Below are 21,004 nucleotides of genomic sequence, written 5' to 3'. Positions count from 1 at the left end.
CTCGGGGGAAAACTCAGATACAGAGTAGAGAGGGGGAGAGAGAGAGAGAGAGAGTGAGAGAAATGATCAGGGTTCTGATCCTTTAATCCCTCTACAGGCCTCTAGAAACAAGCTTGTACAAACACAGCCCCTATTCAGCCCTCCCTCTTCATATACCCCTCTATACACGTCCTTTCACAACACATGCCTCTCAAAAAGCAAACTAATGTCGATGTTCAATAGCACAGTGAATCATGGTTAGTCACTCTAACATGAACACACTTCAAGATAAAGAGCAGGCCTGGTAAAGTTCTGAACAACTGTACCACACTTATATGAGAGTGGGTGTGTACACAGCAGCTGCTGTTGGAGGGGGATTTGAGTTTACACGTGTGTGCACACACACACACATACACATGCAAGCCTGGGGCGTGTCTGGCAGGATCCAATAATCCCACTACTCCCAGCAATCCATTGGGGACAGGGGGTTTCTGTGCTACTCAGCAAAAGCCAATATAGTTGTTTAGATTGTGTTTCAGTGTACTGTGCTTTCACTCTGATCTTCCACAACATATTAATGTAGCATCAGACAGACTGCTTACTTACAGTTTTATGCAGGTTCACACACTTCATTAACGCTAACATGTTAGCAGCAGAGGAAGCAGCAGTGTCATCAGTGTCTCCATCACTCCGCTCCTCATTAAGGGAAGTCCTGCTGGTCCCCACAGGGGGCACCTCCCTTCAGGTGACAGCTGGGCCAACAACAAAGAGCCAATTTAGACCCTATCGCACCTCATCATTCACACGTTACCATGTCAACACAGCATCCATCCTGGCCTTCTGCTGCCAGTCACACTCACTCTTATCCAACGCTCAGGTTTGGAGAGATAGAAAGTGCCTGAAGGTTGCTTTTCTGTATCCACTGAGCTCATCATAGAGTAAGAACAGACAGTGTATAATACTCAGAATAAATAGGCTTTTTGAACAAGAGAACTCTATTCTTTGAACTGAAAATCAAATGGATACAAGCCCAGCTCCGTTAGCTGCCACATATTCTACATGTTTACAGCATATTTTCTACAAGAAAATCCAACGTTATAATCATTTTGAAAGCAAAAGCATTAAGTGACACGTGATTGCAGCACAGTGAGCCAGGGTCAAACCTTTCTGAGATGCTGTGCAGTTCTGGCAGACCGGTCTGCTTGAGGGAAAGATAAATAAGACAAATGCCTGACCCAGACTTTCTCTATCCCTCTTGACCTCTCTTGAAACAAATGGAGCAAAGACAGGACCTGGAAGGTACCTCAAGAAAACAACAATAATAGAAAGATTCTTAAAAAAGTAGCCTGGACAAATACACAAGTGTTTTATCATCAGTAGGTCAGAAGTCTCTGTGCTCAACAACACATGTGTCTGTCTGCGACTCCGGGTCACATTTGAACTCTGTTATCTGTACTTGTTTCTTTAGTCAAAGCAGACTCTGGACCTTCATGGCTGTTAATAACCACGTGAGTCAACAATGTTACAAAACACAATTCTCTGCTCATGGATTCCTCTCTTGTCATTGAATTATGGCATATTTAGCGTTGTGAGCATGTTACACAGAGACCTTAGAAATGTGAGTCTGCCAACAGAACAGCCCAGGCCTGATTTGATTTGTCAGGATGTGGGCTAATGTCTAAATCGTCTTTCCCTAGCTATCATGGCTTTGAGTCCTGCTGGGGGGGGGGGGATTGTGTAGTCAACTGAAGGTGGGTGAAAGTAATAATCTGCAGCCGGTTTGGGACTGGCGATGAAGGGTAAATTTAAACAAATTCTGGCACAGCGTTCAGCCGTCTGCTGTTAAGCGGCTGATATTTTCCTGTAATTGCTCTCTCTTCATATTCTGATTCCCCCTGTCATTCACCTGGACTCACCTGAAATTATGAAAAAAAAACATGTTTTTTTCTTCCTGATATTGATGCCTGCTAGAGAGTACGCTCTTGATGCCAATGCAATAAAGAATATATGATTTCTCACATGGAACTGATTCATTTTGGTTGTTAACTGGTTATTCGAGGCTTGATCTGAAAGGCAACTAGACATGGTTGGCTTTGACATCCAAGCCGAAAAAAACCCCTCCAGAGAAATACACAAAAATCCAGAAAGCGTTTTAACATGGATGTGTTTCATTAGCACTCTGAACACAACACACACAAATATAACTTTGCCCCAAATAGCCTCAACCAGTACCAGCCAGAATTGAGAAAATAATAACTGAAGAAAACAGTGTGCGCCATCGACACGTCACACGTTCTCCCTCCAGCTTCGTTTTCATAGCCTCTCTCTCTCTCTCTCTCTCTCAGTGAGGCTGCAGCCAGTGCTGCAACCAGGACACACAGCCTCCTAAAATCTGCAAGTATCACGCACACTCTGCTCTGGACAGCTTGCAGGGCTACAAAAATGTGCCTTTTCAGTCAAGCCGAGTCTTTGTCCACAGTGATACTTAACGCTAAAGCTTTGGAGAGCTCTGTTTATGAACTCTAACCAGATTCATCCGGCTAGATGACGAAAGCAAACAGACAGAAAAGGGACAGAGAGGCCAAGGAGACAGTGAGGGGAGAGAGAGAGAGAGAGAGAGAGATTTAGAGGAAGAAAAGAAGATAAGAGAGAAAAAGACATGGTGTGTTTTGTGGCTTGAAACAGAAAAGAGAACGAGAGGAGATAAATGAAGGAGAAACAAATAGAAAGGGAGATGAAAAACTGTTTTTTTTTTCTGCTGCTGTTGCTACTGCTCACGGCGTGATACTGTACCGACCACGCTCCAATGGGAAAGACTCCCAGAGCGACAACAAAGGACACAAGAGGAGCCGGCTCCATGCGAACTGGGCCTGTCTGCCCTGCACGGCCAGGAGAAAGTAGCACAGACACACACATTTAGACACAGACAGAGACAAACACACACACACACTCAACACTGCTCACCAGAGCAGCTGCTGCCACAACAATCCCCCTTGTGCTCTTTTAATAGGGACGGCCCGCCTGTTCCGCCAACAACAAGGAGCGGAGAGAGAGACAGACACAAAAAAGTGTCACAACAGACCAACACACATATTGCGAGAGCCTGGCTGCGACTGACACCATTTTCATAGCAGCAACATGAAAAATGTAGAGTAAAAAAAAAGGGGGTATGTGGGTTTAATACGAGGAAGTGGGTTTTGAACGACACTCTCTTTTTAACTGTCTAAAGACACTCTGCCACAGCAGAAAGCAAAGAAAATCAATACACATTAGTGCTTCTATTAGCTGTTGGGTTCAGTGTATCCCTGCTTGCAACTCCTTTATGTTTTAATATTAGAAACTGAACCCCAAAAAGAGTCAGCGTCACTCTAGAAATAAAAAATATAAATGGTAAACTCCTTATGCAGCCATGTTTTTATACACTGGAGAAAAGATAGATTGAGGCATGGATGGAGCTCTCCCCTCCTCCTTTCCTCCAAAGCCCGGCTGCCGGCTACTCATCCAGCGCAGTTACATAAACATGCTTAGCAGCAGAGGACAGAGGTGGACACACACACACACACACACACACACACACACACACACACACAAACACACACACACACAAACTCATAGAGCTTTCCTGCTGCTGAGCTGAATAAAGAGATGGATGGAGATGCAAAGTGGGAGGAATAAGTCAAGGATGCTAAAGCAGGCAGGTGCACAAAGAGAGAGTTAACCAAAGCACAATAAAACAAAGGAAAATATAAGTGTTATACTGACATAGCACGGCTGTGCATGATACACGTGAGTCCAATAAAAGTCTTCCATCTCTGACCGCTTCAAGTTCAAATGCCTTAGAGGATGCTCTTTGGCTGCTACATCAAAAGGTGAGGACAGTTTTTTGTTGGTCAATACCTTTATCTAACAACTCAACCTGTCCTTCAGAGGGCACAGAGAAGTACTGCATCAAAAAAAAAAAAAAAAAAAAAAACAGCAGCAGCATCACCGCTGAGCCTAAAATAGCTTCTGCACGCACCTACGCACGACAGCTCGACAACCACACACTCCTGTAACTGCACTGCTACTGAGCAAACGCTCACAGCTGATTTACAAACAGCACACACAAACACACACACACACAAGAATGTCTTTGACCACACTGAAAACAAAATGACAAAGTCAAACATATCAGAGAAATACATAAAAGTACATTTATATCAGATGCATTGAAAGACAGAGCATCACCAGATTACTCACAGCAGACAGAGCTCAGATACATGGTCCTCCCTCAGCTCTGAGGCAGGGATGAAGGGATAAAAAAAGGAAAAAAGCTGCCAGGGAAAAAGAGGCTGAGCTGGCAGTGAGGATGGAGAAAAACAGTAAGAAAAGCAGAGGGAGACAGAGGCAGGAGGATGACAGACATTCCTCTAACTCCTGCAGCACCTGGGCCGTGAGTGGGTGGCTGTCAGCGTCACAGAGTCGCTGAAGACCTGCTCACGTCACACTTTTCATGAATGGAGCTGCCTGACGCAGAGAGGACGCGGCCCAGAGAGCAGGGGAGGAGGGGGTGTGTGAGAGGGGGACGCAGGAGGGGTGGAGACTTCTGCACCGACTCATAGAGGAGGAGCAAATAGAGATGAAGAGGAGAAGAGGAGAGAGGGAGGGAGGAAAAAAAGAATGAGGAGGGGGGGAGGATGTATTTCAAAGCAGCACCAGCTGGGAACAGCAGGTTCGGCTGCGGTGGCGTCTCTGTAAGTAGGACAGACCGTTTCTGCACAAGAGAAAATCCCTTTGTACAAAATCAGCAATCAGTTCTCTGCATTTCAATGATATCAACATCCCACATACTGCACCACTGCATCATGTGTCCTGTATTGTATATAACAGGGGTTTGTATAATGCCAGACTACCACATACAAAATGATCCTTCTTCTTAAACCAAAGGTGACATCCCTCTTTTTCTTTCTAAAGCCCAAAATATTCCCTTTATTATCACAGAAAACACATAAATGCACCAAATACTTGCATCTAATACGATACAACCTGATCTCTTCAGTAATAATGATAAAAGATAGCCAGCCATTTTTTTTTTACATTCTTTTAAATGTAGATTATGTACAAACTGCCACACAGTTGGGTGCCTGATGGATAGATGTTAATCATCAGATTATTGACCTACATTTCCACCACAGGGTCTTCATGCTCTGCACAACTTATACTGTAAGTATTTTTTGGCAAACGTACAACATTCAATGTTCTCTGGAGCTAATAAAACATAAATACTTTAAGTCTCGTACGATACAGAGCAATTAAATCTCATATAGAACCACCAGAAATGAGTCCAGAGATAAGTAAGTTCCCAATCCAAGTCCGAAGGGCTAACAGTGAGAGAGAAACTAAAGGTCAACGCCAGAATATCAGAAAAACGGTTCTTTTCTCTCCTCAAAAGGTCATGTCATGCCTCTCAACAGCCCTCGCAATCCAGCTATAGGTTCATGTCTGTTACTGGAATAAACAGATGTACGTTTAATCTGATCTTGTTATGAACAAACAGTTTCTGGTTACCGGTAAGTTTCTTTAAGTTATGAATGTGAGTTTGATAACTAAGACGCGATCGAAGAATACTAATACTAATACGTTTCTGTTATGGGTAGAGTTTGACTCACAAAATGGTCAGAAATGTATATAGTTTTCTTGGATAAGTGGAAATACATACAGTCTGTTAATTTACATTAAAAGTTAAGTGATTTATATTCAAACAGTCTTGTAGACAAAGAAGAGCAGAGGTAAGTTTGGCATCAGGATTTAGGTCAAAAAGAAAAATTACAGTGTATTCAGCATATAGTAAAATAATAGAGTATTTACACACATCTGGGAGATTGTTTATAAGAGTAAGGGACCACCCAGGATGCTACCCTGAGGAACCCCGATATAACAGGCTATAGAGAGAGATGTAACATGACCAATTTTAACCACTTAAGACATGTTAGATAGATATGAAGAGATCAACATTACCACAGAAGAAGAGAATTGAAATTAACTCTGTTTGTTCAGTAGAATCTGATGATTCACTGTATCGAAGGCTTTACTTAAGTCAATAAAAATGCCTTCAGTGATGTGACCTTTAATGAGCGAGGAAATGTTTTTGGTGAATAATAAAAATGCAGACATGGTTGATCAGGTGAAACGGAAACTATATTGGAGGTCACTGAGCAAATTAATCTTCAAGATGGTTGCTTAGCTGATTGAAGAGAATTTTCTTAAAAAATTGTAAAAGTGATGGGAGAATGGATATTGGCCTGTAATTTCAAACTACAGTTGGATCATCAGATTTTAAAAAAGGGGGTGAATTGAGCAGTTTTCCAGATGTAGGGGAAAGCACAGGTGGGGGATTAGAGGGAGTCTCAAAATGGTATGTTTATTCTATAACAGATAGAAAAAAACAATAATTGAAAGCTATATTTCAGAGTGAGTGATAAGAGTATCCTGTAGACAAATTCAAAAATGATTTTCTTTTTCTTAGTTTCTCCAGTAATTACTTTAAGTGTCTGCTACAGAGTTTTAGGTTAAGAAGCAGCTTGAAGAATTAGCTCTTAGAAATAAACAGACTACATGTTTCTAAAGCTCTGTATATTGATTTTATTCTCTAGTGTTTTTGATGACCTATACAATTAAAAACATTAAGCCTTTGAGTAATTGAGAATTTATCGGTGGTAAATTATTCTGCTGAGAATGTACCTTGTAGACAGTAGTACATTTTTTCCATATGGACTCCACAATGTCATGTTCAGGGTTTTCTAAAGGCAGTTCAAATCAATATTACTAATTTCAGCATTAAACTGAGATAGTTTTGAATTTGATATTTTAGAGAGAAATTGGCAAGAATGGATTTTTGGGGATTTAATAATTTTCCAAACTGCATAAATAAGTGAGAAATCTGATATCGCTGTGTGAATAATTTCAGACAGAGAATATTTAGATGGTTGATTTGTAAAGACAAGGACTGAACTGTGTGTGTTGCTGATTCTAGTAGGCTCCTTAATTAATTGATAAAGACCATGCTTTCCTGCAGTAGCTTTCACAGGCTTTGACAAGCTGTCATTCCAATTCATATTTATGTCACTTTGATTCAGGTCCTGGATTAAGTTCAACATTTCCAATTAATAACAAAAATACAGACGGTGAAAAAAACAATTCAGACCTACTTAATGCAATGCTGAAAATAAAACTACTTTATTCAGCTGGTTAACTTCTTACTCTTACATTTGTGTGCATGAGTTTGTGAATGTACACACACACACTGACCTGTCAGGTTTGTTTCTAAACATCTCACAGGGTCTTCTGAGTGTAAAACTGGGCTCAGGTTCAGCTCTGCCTTGCTTCTCACCTGAAAACAAACAGAACAGAAATGAATGGACGTATAGGAAGAGAATGAGGAATGTCATGAATAAATATGAGTGGGTCCATAACTCATAATAAGAAGCGTTATAAAGGTATCACCCACTACACATTTCCAGGATGACTGAACTAGAGGGAGACATTGTGTGTGTGACTGGATATCTGTGTTAAATGTCTCCACTGGTGGCAGAGATTTAGACTAAAACCAATGACACTACATCAAAAGCGACTGATTGAGAGGGAGGGTCTGCCTGATAGGAAATGCTCCAGGAACAGATGCTCCACCCATCCTGTTTTTAAGAGCCCAAACCTCGGGGGTGGGGGGAATGAAGATGTGGGGGAGTTATAGTAGGAGTGTAATGATGCACTGAGGCTTGGGGGTTAGGCATACAGGAGCATTATTGTCCAATCTTCATCTTCAAGCCACACCCCAGCAGGGGACAAAGCTAGAGGGGGAGGTTTGGTATCCCGGGGCGAGGCTGAGTGGGAGGCTTCCAAACACGGTCTTTAAATGGCGTGAAATGACAGTCAAATGAGTCAAGGCACAGATGGCAGAGGATGCTGGCTCTTATGGTACTGACATTAGGGATTGGTGAGTGTGTGAGCACACTGTGTTGGATCTGCTAACACAACACCTTTTTGATGCAAAATGTCCAAAATTAAAATAATGTCATTCATTCTCCTGTGCCTGAAAAAGACAAGAGTGGGTGTAGGCATTGAACGTGCTATTCTTTCCTTGTTGCAGAAGACACACTCCTGTAAACATGTAGACTGCATTCATAAAAACACAGCAGGGGAATCCCCCAAACTAACAGCTCTCTAGTTAAACATTAGCAAAAAGAAAGAGAGAGACATTGGCTATACACAGTCACATGGAATCAAATACTGAACTATTTGTTTAGTGAGAAAGTCTAGCTCTGCTCTAGAGCCGTAATTCCGAAGGTCAGCAGATCACAAGCCTGTGTGCTCACGTGGAAACAAGCAAAGCCACATTGTATAAAAAAACATGCTTAACCTAGAACTTTCAAACAGAAATGAAGGCCTATTTAACTCCAGCAAAGACTGCTGTGTCCTAAACCACATCATCACACAAGGGTGTTTAAAAGAATGCACAGGATGCACCATGAAGATCTCTTTCACTTTGCTTTAGTCTTGATAAGACCACAAGGGAAAGTAATAACTTCCATATAGGGATGGCATATAAAAGAGATCTGGAGAAAATGAGGTCTTCATCAAACACGCTCTTATTCCCTTCATTAGGCATTGAGCTTTAGCTAACCACCATCGTCTCTGATTTATCAAAAGTTAGCTGAAGGCTAGCTGGGGCTTCATCTGATTGGCCTAAATGTTTTGAATGCAATCCAAATGTCACTGAAAATCAGACGTTCACATGCTGAGTGAGAATTAAATGCATGTGTACATATATGTAAATATTCATATTCTTGCATATAAGGATTTTTGGTGACGTTTATTATCACTGTACATATCCTGATGGCAATTATAGTTTGTTTGCAGCCATAATGCAAGCTCATTTTATATTTCCTCTTAAAGATGTGTTTGGCCCCTCTCACCATTCAGAGAGTTTTCTGTCCAAACAGATTCCGGTCAGGCCAATTGGGAGACTTAATACATATGGCCGACTGCACAGAGATGTGAATTTAAGACATTTAATTTGAAAAAAGAAGGAAAAAAGAAGTAGATGGCTGACACTGATGTTTCTTTCTTAGCCCAGCATGATGACAATATTAAACAGAAGTGTAATTATCTAACAGATAGCGAGTGTTGTCTGATCTGTGTTGTTGTTTTTGTGTTCTTGATTTACAGTAATTTGCCACCTGACAGCTGACTGTTACTTCACTTCTGCTGCTCAGAGAGCTTTGAGTTTCCTGAGGAACTTTGGTCCCCGTCTGTTGATGTTGGTTCTTGAAAAATAAAAAAATTAAAGAAATGATCCATGGCTTTGTTTGTTTTATAAATATTGTTTGCATTGACTGAACAATCAGCATTGATTTGTAAGCTATCTTATCTAATAAATAATGCAGGCATATTTTAAGACAACACAAGTAGGATCATTTTCAAACATACACGTTTAAAATCCAAAGGAATATAGTTAGCCATAGCTACTAACCAACAGCTTTACTTTAAGAATTTGTTTTCAATCTCTCATTAAATGCTTTGCGCATTCTATTTTCCTAAACAAATTCAAACTCATTTAACATTAATCAAAGGTTCAATTTACTTTGGGAGCTGAAATCTGAGATCTCCCTCTTCTACATTGAGTACAATTTCCTCAAGTAGAAAGAAACGGTCTCTGATAGAAGATTATCTGCTCATTAATGATGTTTGTTTCAGAGTCATCGCCCGAGAAGAAATGTCAAAAACAAGAGATGCTGTTTTTTCTAAGATAACAAAAAATATAAAAACCACTTCTGATGTAAGAAAATAACTGGAGGTGTTTCTGTTCTGTGCGTAAGTTTGCTTGGACTTTGTCCACTTGCAGTGTGCAGGTCCCTGCTTGGCTCTGTGACAGGGCACAGCCCGTTATGCAACAGACAGGAAAATGTAAGCACTATACTGATGTATGCTGATAGAAGGCAAGACAACAATATGTTATTAACAGTCATAACATTCAGACAATCATTTTGTTTAGTCCTTATTTCAACTTTAAAAAAATACAAAACCCTACCCTAACCCTATCCAAAAGTGATTTTTTTCAATCTAGAATAACAAATGGCATCTTCATAAAATAATAACTACTACTTCCTTTAGCTCCAGACAATATCTGCTACAGACCAATGTCAAAGGCACCAGGTATTTTGACACTATAAATTCTCTCCAACACTGATACTAAAAAACATGTACTTTAGACTTTTATTAAAATTGTTTGGCCTGCATGATAGGAGAAAAATACGCACTGTGCCTTAACAGTTTTCAACATTGCGATAAAGATATGAAGGTTGACACATAAAAGTTAATGAGTGCATTTAGCTTTAACTCATACTTGTGCTCACATCCCACAAAATTGTTCAAAATTGTTTTTTTCACTGAATTTGGCACCATTTCATCTGAGGGTAGCTGATAGCTACACTGTGTGCTCTGATATGAACTAAAGCTGTAATCAGACAGTGAGGGCCCTATACTCAGTTATAAGATGTTTTGATGTCTTATGGTCAAACACATCCCAGAGCACTTATTGAAATAATTATATACTTAAAAAAGAAAAATAAGAGTCTGACCTGAGTCTCTAAGGTTAGCTTTATTCCAGTAGTAAGCCTCCTGTTCAGTCTCCATCACCGGTACACAGACGTGATGTACAGCCGGTCAGCGCTCCCTGCCCTCTCCTCTGAGTGCAACAGAGCTGTAAACCACACTGGCTCTGCTCCGTTATACACACTCATTACTATTTTACCAGCAGCGGAACAACCGCACTGACAGCTCCTGTGTCCCCGCATTAATAAGAGAAAAAGCAGCATCGCAGCTTACAGTGGTTTACTTTTACAATCTGACATCGCATGCAGCGGCCAGGTAGAGATAGAAGGCACACACACACACACAAACACACTCAAACACATCTACAACTACCAACAAATAAATAAGAGTCCATGGATGTCTGCTTAGTTCAGTTATGAGACTATCATGTTGCTTCCTATGACAAGATGATAAAGGAGAAAAGCAGTGATTCAAAATCTGATTTTAAATGTTTAATGGATATAAAAAGAGTTCTCATAATGAAGAAAACATAATAATGTGGCTAAACACATTTTATATTAAGATGTAAAGATTATTAAACAGTCATATATCCATATTCAGCTTTGGGACTCTTTCTCATGCTCTTCTGAATTGAAGATAGCAGTCAATACAGTTTGCTTAGTTCTTACAAAATTGAGTATTTGAGAAATTTGGGGATCTCCCTCTAGTTTTCTGAGATTTTTTTTGTAGGCAAAATGTTTTTTGTAGTACCAAAAGTACGGGAACCAAAGAGCACTCTAAAGGTTTTGGCACTGAAACTGAAAGTGTTAGCACATCTAGCACAAAGAGCTTTTTAAACCTTGACCTAAAGGGCTTATCACAAATTAAAAACTCTGAACTGAGAAAAGATGAAATAGTCCAAACTCATTAAAACTGGACATAGCTTTAGCTAATGTACTTTTTAACAGAGCAGTAAAGGAAGTCTTCTTTGTGCGACTTTTATGTATAGCCGTCAACAGGATTCAGAGAGGCTGAACAAGCATCATCTAGGACAATCAATATAATTCACTTGGAAATAGTGTTCAAGGCAACTTCACTGTCAACAGAAGTCTTTGTCAGCCACTTTGTTTGGCTTTAAGTCAAAAGTTGAGCAAGAAACAGTGTATGTGGAAGACTTCAATCTTAAATAAACTATATCACACCAAGATAGCTTTCTTAAGTTGTAGGTTAGGTCTGTTTATTCACTTTTATAGCAATGTACATGTAATGATGATATATCTGTTTCCTGTTTGACTACATTATGGTTTATAATACACCACATCAGAAAGCCATAATGTAATGACTTCCACTTGTTTAGCTGTGATTGAGTCTAAATCAAGCTCAGACTTAAATCTCAACGTTGACATTTGTATTTATCACCTAAAAATATCCTGCTATTAAACTTGACATAATGACATACCATACCATTTTTGGGTAACATACAGCAGTAACAACAATGTAACTACAAAGTTAACCAAAACAAAAAGAAGCAAAAAGCTAGCTGACTTTGAAGAGTGAGCAAAGATAAGTCATGGCTAGCCAAAGCTAAAAGAGCGAGCGCTAAAACTAGCTTTGGCAAAACTGGTTCTTTAAAACATGATTTCCTCTAGCTTCTTCATTTAAATAAGTAATACAAACAACTGAGTCACCTACAAACTGGGGATGTAGTTTGTGTTATGCATATGGGATACCATATGAAAAACGTAAAATAATAGTTAACAGGTTAAGGAGACTTGCTAAAAGGTAGCTAACTAAGTATTAGCTTTGCAGAGTAAAAATTAGGTTTAAAGCAAACACAGATTATGCGTACATTCAAAATACATTCTGAACTGATATGAAACTTGCTTTTTTTGTCGCCTCTTATGTTCTCCTCTTACTCCTTAATGCCTCTGTGGGGCGCTATAGCTGAGTTTACAGATTTTTGTGGCAAATAACTTCTGTATTTGAAAAATTCTCAATAAGTTAGGCGTATTTCTTATTTCTTATCTCAACAAAGAGCTTTTTGACAACAAAAAACATGTATTTTTGGGCTCAACGTCCAGCCAATAAAATCTCACAGCCCAGAGCCAGCTGGTCAGCTGTTGAATTAAAATGACACTGGTCCCCAGTGTGTCCACTTCACGCACGGGGACAACATTGTTCGCCTGAGAGATGGAAACAGGCCGGCACAGCTGATTGGTAGCTTTTACAAAGGCTGACATGGATGAGTGAGTCCTGCACACAACAACCCTTGATTCTGAGAGGCAGATAATGCTTGTGAGATTACTGTGCTGAGCCCACCAACAACCCACAGCCTGACCAATCCGCGCTGAAAGGAAATTACATAACAATGACTGTTCAACACTATACGGGAGGATTCTGCCTGCACCACTACAATCCATCTATCCCGTTTCCTTCTTCATCATCAGTGCAGACTCGCAACTGCAACAGCAGCCGACACAGAGCCTGGTTGGCTGGGCCGGCCTCCCTCTGAACTGTATGCACCTGATAATCCCGAGCCTGATTTATGGGATTGCGTGCAGAGCTATAATGCAAAACACAAGCAGCTAGTCTTAAATAACAGAGAATGTTATGAAGGCCTTCTTGGTTTAAATTATTTCACACAAGAGAACTACAGAAGTGGGAGGAAATGAACCCACACTAACATGTTCACAATCTTGGATTAAGGATATAAGAAGGAGTCTGGGGATGCACCGGGCCACAAGCAGTGTCTGAGATTGCCACTGTATAGATCAGGGTACTGTGCTGTTGTTCAGGGTGAGAGGGGAGAGGAATATATGAGGTTACAGTCCAAAGGCAAGAGGAGACAGCAGGGCTACTGCACATCTAGAATATGACCTGAATAACACAAAATATCACAACAGCCCGTCTCATGACTTTTTGGAGCAGTATCTAGACTTTTATTTGTGTGCTTTGGGTTACTTAAAAAACACCATTTTTTGTTTAAAATGCTTATTGAATGCAACTGTAAAAAAAAACCTTCACAGAATCCACACTTTCCAATATCTATAATCAAAATACTTCCTAGTAATAATACACAATAGTTAAGAAATGAGATTGCAGAAAAACGTCTCGCGCCAATAATAGTCAGTCCAGATATGTAAGAAAGGTGAGTTTTCGTACTGCAAACAGTCATCCCTAGTACCTAAAAACATTGTTTTATATTTGCGTGTTTGTTTTGTATTTCCATATCTTTTACCCTAGCGACCAAAATCCGAAATCTCCAGAGAACCAATGAAGGCTGAAGAAGATAAATGTTGTTTCAGATCATTTCTGCTCTAATTGTGCTCATCAAATTGTTTAAAAATCAAATATGAGCTTAGTATTGATAGCTTTATCAATCCATACACTGACATTATATGCATTATATATCATATGAGTGACAGTGCATCTTTCCTTCTCATATACATATTATTCACACATCAGTGGTTGTATACACACATGCAGCCTGTATGACTTTTGTGCATGTGCTCTGGTTCTTGCTCCTCCACTCATGTGTGTTAATATGCTCCCCATGAGGCGCTGCAGGCTGTGGTAATTATAGAAGCTCAGCTAGCAGACCCATCACAAGAGAGAAGTACATTTAAAGTCATGTGCAGTATGAGTATGATCACACTATAGCATACATACACACACCCTAAGGCGCACACACTCAGCGTCATAACATTGCTCATGTATAGAAAATATTTAGCTTTTTTTTATGATATTCCCTTGAAAAATGGCGTCCTGTGTCAAGGTTCTTTGTGGTGTTTTTCCACATTTAATACTTTATAAGGTGTCACAATCTAAATATGACTCTATGACTACAAGGGGTCTGTGTTATTCTGAGCTCCCACAGTCCCGCTAAAATACCCCCTCGCTGCCCAAATGTGAAGATGTAGGGCTAACCCACTTCTCAGCAGAGTCCCAGTTCTACAAACTGGCAGACGAGTTTGTCCAATAAACCCTCTGGCAAACGACCACTTTATCTCCGGCAGAGCCAACTAACAGAGGAGCCCGGAAGATGGAGGATGCTTACTTTTTTAATCAAGCTGAGTTGTCCTTATTGGCATTTAGCGGTCTGATAGTGAAGTGAGGCGTGCCAGGCGGACTCGCGGTGTGACAAGCTGGCCCTGCGTGTGGTGCACAGTAAGCTAAGGTTGGTATGGACGCAGGGCCTGTGGAGCTCAGACAGTGTCATTACAGAAATGTCAGTCAGGAAGAAAGAGTAGAGGAGAGGACCTGAGGGAGACAGAGAGGGGGGGGGTGGGGGCCAGGCGATTGAGAGAGAGGTTAGAGAGAGAGAGAGAGAGAGAGAGAGAGAGAGAGAGTGGGACGGGGTAAGACATTCATGTTCACATCATTTCCCTGAGTCGAGCGTTTGTTGTTTGCCTTTTTCCGCTCAGCTGCCCCTTCAATGGCTGCACGCGACGTTAACGTTCAGCACAGAGACAGAAAATGTGACGGCTATTTTTAAAACAGCTGTTAGCCATGCATTACTGTAGACTCCACACACCTGAGCACAACATGTTTCATTTATTCCACTAAAAGGAGGAGATGGATTTTTTTCCAGGCCACTAACGATGCAGCTTTATCTGAAGATTACATTGCAAAAAAGGGCCTATTCATGTTTCCAATAAGTCAATGTGACATCCTCTAGAACTACTTTTTTGTTGTGCCAGCAGTTTTCATTAATCGGGCATAAAATATGAAAAATAAGAGAGAAAATTCTCACACTTTGGAAGCTACTACCAGGAAAAAGACGGGCTTTTTGCGCGACATTTTTCTCAGACAATTAGTCAATTATCAACATTATTTATAATTAATATTTGAGAACAATTGGGCAACAAATATCAACTCCTGTCGTGCTTTTACACCGCATGTCACACCTACACATTAAACACACTGATGGCAGAGGCTGCTATGTTAAGTGTCAATCAGAAGTAACAAATTACATTCATACACAGCCGACAAAGCAGTAGGAGCAACTTGGGGATAAGTGTCTTGCTCAAGGACACATTGTACATGTGGAGCTGGGAATCAAACCGCCGATATTCATATAGAGACGACTGACTCTACCAACTGAGCCACAACTGCCCAATACTGATCCTGAATTTGAACTAAATCAACATTATGGAAAACAATGTCATGACCAATTTTCTATTTAAAAAAAAGATGGGAGAAATAGCTTTTGCTCTGCTATATGAGCCGCAGACAGTGCTGAGAATACTGACCGCAATGTGTACCAACGTAAGATGACACCATGTCTTAATCACTTAGAGCATTGTCCTTGGTAATACATATTGTGTGAAAGAATTCCCCTCAATATATAATATATATCTGTATATTTAATGACACAGGACAATGCAGTCCCTTCACTGACGACACAATAAATGTTTATGTGCTGGATGTTTCTTCATGTTATGAAACACAGCAATGAGCTTATTCATTAAGCCTGATGGGACAGGACTGGAGCCACTGCTATACAAATGTGACCAAAAAAAACAAACAAATCTAGTCTCTGGGGGCGGGATTAGAGAGATCAGACCAGCTGCAAGGCTACACTGCTTGCTGCTGCTACACATGTCAATTACATAAATACGGCTTCCTGTCCCTACCCCTGCATCGGGACCCTCCCTCCCCTCTTTCCTGTGCCGCTGCTGACGTCCTGCTTGACTTGGCGCGAGACAGATCAGACTCCTGACACCTGAAAAACTTGCCATGCAGCAGGGGGTGACCCACCTTTTCAAGAAAAACTAATGAAGGGGTATTCAATGCTAAGGTGAGTGATATCCTTTTTTTTCTTCCTATGTCAACAAATCCATCCTGTCCATGACACTCAAGCCCCGGCCCATTTATTTCTCATAAGGACAACGATCTTTGAGTCAGAAATGTGCCAACGTGGACAGGAAGTCCTTCGGGTGTTGAAGGTGTGAACTTTTCTGCAGAAGAAGTCAAGACAACTAACCACCTTAAGACCTTTATTTATAATACTGATCATCTCAGAAAGGCAAGATTGATAAAAGCAAGGGGGGGGGGGGAATAATTACAACCAAAAGGGCTTAACCAACTGATATGCACATTTTTCTTCCTTACAGTGGCATCAGAATGGTTATAAAATCAATTTTCAGTTAATTTGCAAATTGTTTCTGTCGCGGCACAAAAACATCTGAATGCTCAAAAAGAAAATCTGAGCAACATTACATGTGACGTAGGTAGCGGTAAGCTGCTAAGCCAGGAAGCTAGTTCCAACATTCCCCTCATATGACTTCAGATCAGTATCCTACATGGACGTTCTCCACTACATGATCCCACTCTTGGCATGTTTATCCAACTTAAACTCCGGTCTATTTAGCTTCATACTGCTGCGATCGCAGATTCAGAAAGTCCCATATCAGCAGTAGCCATCTTGGTAACCTACAATAAGGCCTCAAAGCCACCAGCTCCATACAAGATCATGTTTATGATCAGCCTGACCTCAATTTTGCTAAATTAAATCAGTGGGGGGGACCAGACGTATCTGTCTGAACAAATACCACGCGGATTTGTCTGGTTCCAAAGGATCAATAGCCCATTTATGTTTCTGCTTTACATGAAGTATTTCCAGCTCCATCCTTTAAGCTATAGCTGTTTATTGTTTATAGTGCAGTATTGGAGGAAATAGCAGGACTTCACTTCTCTTTGCAATGTCTGGAAATGAAAAACAACAGTTTCCCCTTAAATGACAATACTTCATGAAAATCTTCGATGAAAAACAATGTGCTCATTATTTATTGATGTCAGAGCTTGTAAGCTGACTTGTAAACAACTACTTGCTACATTAAAAAAAACATCAAAGCGCTTTAAAAGCCAAACTGTCCCTCATGTGTAGTTGCTCACATTAGATGCCGGTCTGGTGTTGGGTGTCTGCGTGCCATAGTTAAGAACACCTGAGAGGTGTAGCCTTCAACACACTGTTAGTGGGGTACCTCATTTGGCTGATTGGAGCCCAGTGTGACCTGTAACTGCACCGCAGCAGATACAAGGGAGGCAAAGCCGTTACCGACACACATGGACACTGACTGGAAAACGTCGCACTCAGCACAATGAGGGAGGAACACAATACTGCATCAAGTGCTCACACATGTAACCCTCTCCACCGCTCGCTGACTGTCAAGAGAATGTGGAAACAGAAACGAAAAGCAGCCGAACCATAAAACTGTTGTGACAACAAGTCGTCATAAGAGATGGATGAATGATTGCATGTGATTTGTGTCAGATGTCTGCTGAGGGCTGCAGCGCTGCACACACAGGAGCAGTGTCATACAGACAGTCCTGCTATGAATGCAGCCCTCGTGCAGGTTTTAATGTTCGGGATAAGTCAACTCTTTTGGTAATTTAGGAGGCTGCATTTTGTGACAGAGGTGTGGAATAAAATCTGACTTAAGACATGAACTTAAAAAACGTAACCTTATTTGTCTCCGGCAAAAGATTTGACGTTTATGTTATGAAATTGTGACATAACAAGAGGATCACATTGTGTGGTGATTTCTAGGATGATCAAATTTGGATGTTTAGACCTAAAAAAAAACTTGTCTCAGTGAAAACATAATAAGGCACACATGATGGTCCTGCTTTCTTTAGACTTTATTTAAAGGTAATAAAAACACCTTTCTTTACAGGAAACCATTGTTTTTACACTACTATTACTTCATTCTAAAAATGTTAAGACCATTAGGCCTTTGTTGAAGTTGCATAATGATTTGTATGGGACACAGAATTTTCGGACTTGGACTTCACACTTAATAAAGCAAAAGCTTTTCAGAATATTACTGCAACCAATTTGTAATGCCACTGAAAATAAATCACACTGATCAGTGTTTGTATCATCTCTCCCTCATCTATATGGGTAAGATGTGAGAAATATTAAGATACACTCGTGAGTATGAGGCTTTTTACTCCATGTGCACCACAAACTACAGTAGCCTATATACAGGAGTGATGAGGTTTAAGCTTAAATAGTGCAATATGACAATTTTAGACTACAGTAGGTTCAGCAAAGTGTAAGTGACAACGAAATAGGCTATAAGATATTTATACCCTCACATGAACACAAATATGGTCAACACAGTCAAAATACATGTTGTTGTCTTCTTTCAGCCACGTATACCGGCTACTCAAACATAATAAACAAGATTACATTCTGTCTTCAAAAACAAACATTACCTCGCCACCAGCTATAATTAAGCCTCCTCTCCTACAGCACAGATCAGTCTGTAATTTTATCCTTGTCTTGCTTCAAACTTAACAGGCAAGGAAAGAGTCATTTTCTAAACAAGTGAGGATTCAACAAGATTTTGTTCATTCTGTTACATAATGAAGAACTCTATAACCCTTTACTACGTGCATTGTATCTGCTGCGTGACTCATAGTTATACATAGTTGTTGTAAAGTCTCTCTTTGTTGACAGAAGGTGAACATTGTGTTTTGTTTTTAAGGCTGAAGATTCATTCAGAAACAGTATTTATTGTCGTTAAAGACCCTCGCTGTCCCAGTCATTTAGCTTCAACCCCACGATCAAAACAGAATCGTTTAACGGGGGAGAAAAAAAACTGCAATTTTAAGTTTTAAATGTCACAATTACAATGCGTCTTTCGATAAAAGTAAAACAAAATGTATATATTACCGTTCTGCAGCGCTGAATCCCTCTGAGATGTCCGACTGCTCTCTCTCTCTCTCTCTCTCTCTCTCTCTCTCCTCGGTCCATCGACTTACAGTCCAATCCACTGGTGTAAAGTCTTGTGAGCGTCCTACGTCACTTCCGGACACTCTGGCTCCGTACACCTGTAAACTCCGGCCCTCACGCAATCAAAGATCATCTATTGAGAAGACAAATCACACAGAAGTTAAAAGGCGCCCCCTCTTCTGTCCAACATTTCTTGCAAGCATAACATAATTAAAATGCTGTTCACATAAACGCTGCATAGGGCATATTACTTCAATATGAAATATGCCTAACACTTCTTACTTTCAAAGAGAAGATTCAAAGAGATGTTTTTTTTTATTCCAAGACTGAGTATTTTTTTAAACATTGCTATTGACTACATTGTTTCATTACATCTCTCACCTCTTAGCAATGTGCAAGTAAATTTGTAGAAGATATCAGGTCATATTAAAAAGGTATATAAGAATAAGAATAATCAGCATTCGCAAAATTTACCATGCAACTATACTGTGCCTAAGACTCAAGGGAGCTGTGGTGATCCTAAAATATGGGGTATGATTTGTTGTTACTAGAGTTTAGTTTCATAACCCTTTATGGTAAGGTCTCAAGGACTACAAAGAGTGGACTACAAATGGCAGCACAACTCAGTTGGATCGCATGCTCTGTGTACTGAACAATAGGCACCATGTCAACATAACACATTGTCCCTTGACAAACAATGACCTGGTAACACAACAATATATCTTTTAGTTCTCCATGCTATGTACCTCAAACTACAGAATAAAATGGTCATGCATATTGTGGGAAGAGTCTCTTCCTAAGGATTCTCCTATTTCTTCCTATTATATATTTTGGTTGTTTGCTTGAATGTTTAGTTTAGTTCATTTAGTTTAATTTAATTTAATTTTAAATTAGTTTAATTTAATTTAATTTAACCTTAATTAAATGGTATGTAAGCATTAAGAGGCTTGTCTTTTTTTCACAGGTTTTTAAGATTTTACTTTGTACATATAATACTAATCTTTAGTAATTGTACAGATGGCTTCTGTTTGCTTTTTACATTTGAACGTAATTGCATTTCCATCTGGAAAAATTGTGATGTATAGGAACAACTATCTAGATTAAACAAAAAAAAAAAAATGAACAGGAACTACCAGACCACATACTCAAGTCCACTGAAAAAGATTTTATTTGAACTTGTTACTTCAAGTAAAAATGGCTATACACATGTCAAATCAGGCCTTCACACAAGTAGATAAAATGGCTCAGTAAAATTCATTTTGATGATTATGTATCTGCTATTATCAACTGATATACATATATAACAAATATTATAATAATCTGACATTACTGGATGTAAACACAGAGAGCAAGAGCACCTAATGAACGGCGCTGTGTGGTGCTGTTTGTAGTGTCGTGGATTGCGAGAGGAGTGAGGGCTCTTCTTTTTTTCCCCCTCTTTGACGCTGTGGATAAAAATAGTTGCTGAATCTTTACAATTGTGTTGAGCAGCCGGGGGTGCTAAACAATAACATAAACAAAGATGTAAGAATGAGTTTGATATGTGTTTTCTTGACTCTGTGGAGGAACACAAAAAAACCTAGTAGCCTATTATGTGTTCATGCAAACCCCTGTAGGAACTTTGCTATCTGTTACGACTGCGCATTTAAGTTCCGCTCAGTTATTGACAGAGTGACAGCGTGATTTCTGAGTTGTTCATTTATGAGCGTGAGG

General features: G+C 40.0%; 1 protein-coding gene across 4 annotated transcripts in view; it reads right to left on the bottom strand.

The window, feature by feature from the left end:
- si:ch211-45c16.2 (mitogen-activated protein kinase kinase kinase 13) overlaps positions 1–19,347 on the bottom strand; it is a 35,084-nt gene extending 15,737 nt beyond the window's left edge. Inside the window, exons 1-2 of one of the 4 annotated variants that reach the window (XM_020651161.3) lie at positions 19,232–19,347; positions 7,267–7,348 (exon numbers count right to left, since the gene is read on the bottom strand). The gene's annotated coding sequence lies outside the window, so the exon portion shown is untranslated. Of the gene's footprint in view, positions 1–3,741; positions 4,173–4,218; positions 5,573–7,266; positions 7,349–19,231 lie in introns of those variants that run through there. The other 3 variants (XM_020651164.3, XM_065962145.1, XM_065962146.1) reach the window with 3 other exon arrangements.
- Positions 19,348–21,004: the final 1,657 nt, after the last annotated feature.

This window comes from Labrus bergylta, chromosome 13 (genome assembly GCF_963930695.1).
Source record: "Labrus bergylta chromosome 13, fLabBer1.1, whole genome shotgun sequence".
Lineage (NCBI taxonomy): Eukaryota > Metazoa > Chordata > Actinopteri > Labriformes > Labridae > Labrus > Labrus bergylta.
This window is presented reverse-complemented; position numbering and strand designations above follow the sequence as displayed.